Below are 2,096 nucleotides of genomic sequence, written 5' to 3'. Positions count from 1 at the left end.
TGCAAATAACAAGACATTATAATTTTCCAACGTGGGAAATTTATGCCATCGAAAAGTTGAGCACTATGGGAATCCATCTCAACCCTGGACATCACAACTCTAGGATGTTAAGCCTATCAAGAGCACGAGGCTCTGATACCACTTGTAAGGATCAGTGACATCCTAAGAGGGGGGTGAATTAGGATACTTAGAACTATTTTGGATCCAAAAACAACACAGGATAAACCTATATCAATACTATCTAAATGTGTTCTAGATTTATCTAGTGTGTCTACTCTACCGAACAAAGCGCTTAGAACCTATGTAAGAAGGTAAATTGCAAATAAGTAAATACGGAAATGTAAATAAGGTAGAGAGAGAAAACTTAGCACAAGGATTTTTCCCGTGGTATCGATGGTATGAATACCACTCCTAGTCCACGTTGGAGCTCCACAAAGGATATACTCCCAGTTAACACCCGGTCACGGCTCTTGAGCCACCAAGTCATAAAGACAAGGCCTCCACCCGGATGAACCACAAAGCGACCAAGGCAAGGTCTCACCACTAGCCTCTCTTACTGTTTCTTACTGCCGTGATCACTTCGAAGCTTGAGGCACCAAGGCAAGAATCTCCTTGTCCCTATACATGCTTCTCATCGCCGCTCCACACCAAGTCGGAGGGTAAACAAGTTTGAGCAACTCCGGCTCAAGTTGCCGGTGAGTCACCAAGATCCAATGTGCCGGTGTACCAAGAGGTATAAGCTTGGATCACTCATTGATCTACTCTCTAGGCAGCAATCACCTAGCAACACACTCTTTAGGCCTATAAGCACTAATCACACTCTAATCTTGTGCTTAATTACCTTGGATGATCACTTTAAGCACTTTGGTGGCTTGGATGTTTTCTTAGGTTTATATGAACTTCTCTAGACTCCAGCTGCACGCCACACCTTCAAATGACTGAGTGGAGGGGTATTTATAGCCTCAAACCCGCATACTAGCCGTTAACCCAACGACTTTGAAAAGCTGTTAACACCGGATGATCCGGTGAGAACAATAGTACTAACACCGGATTCTCACAAACTAGTCGTTGGAACCCCACTCAAGCTCCTGTGAACACTGGACACTCCTGTGTATACTGCAATATCATCACTGGACATTCTGGTGAGGATACCTTAATCATCCGAGCCAACATCTTCTCTGTGTAAATTGCTCCAATGTCTTCTCCGGTGCTTATCAATTCATTACCAGACTATCCGGTGAGCAATCCTTAGCCATCCGAGCCAAATGCAACCCTCTCTGGAAAATATGCTCTAGTGTACACATCTTCTTAATCACCGGACCATCCGATGATTTGAGCTTCACCTGCCTCTTGTACTATTTATTGTCTGGTGTATTTGTCTGCTGTACTCTTGCTTCAACACCGGACTATCTGATGCCTTCAAAATCTTCTTCCCAGAACCAAATGCTACGATGTGTATTGCTTGTCGAACACCCGGATCATCTGGTAGTTGATCTTCAACTTCAACTCTTGAAGCTACCTCCCCTGGAATTGCTCCAATGCTTTTGCCTATTTGACACTGGACCATCTGGTGAGGCTAAATTGCCTCTGTCTATATGGACTGTTCATTGTCCGGTGTGTGCAACACATTCAACACCAGACCATCCGGTGAGAACAAAACACCTGGGACTTCTCCAATTCATCCAAACTTTGTCCCTGCTTCAGTAGTTTATTCATATACTGCATCTATGAGATCTACTAACATATATTTTTGGCAAACATGTTAGTCCCATTGACTATGTTGTCTAATCACAAAAATCACAAATATGGTCTAATAGGGCCATTTTCTGACACTTAAAAAACAGCGATAACTTTTGCATTTGATGTCCTATTTGGCGATCTTTGAATCTATGGAAAGCTTATTCAGAGGGTTTTACATCCCAAGTGATTGCTTAATCTCAAACATGTTTGATAATGGAAACAAGATAGTCGAAAGATCCACCATCTATTTGCAAAATAAATTTGCAAACTAATAGTTCCATGCAACCACGGGTTAAAGCATTCACCATGATAACTTGCAAAACACATTTACAACCTTAGTGGAATATCACAAGTAG

This window comes from Phragmites australis, chromosome 5 (assembly GCF_958298935.1).
Source record: "Phragmites australis chromosome 5, lpPhrAust1.1, whole genome shotgun sequence".
Classification (NCBI taxonomy): Eukaryota; Viridiplantae; Streptophyta; class Magnoliopsida; order Poales; family Poaceae; genus Phragmites; species Phragmites australis.
Note: the sequence above shows the minus strand (reverse complement) of the source record.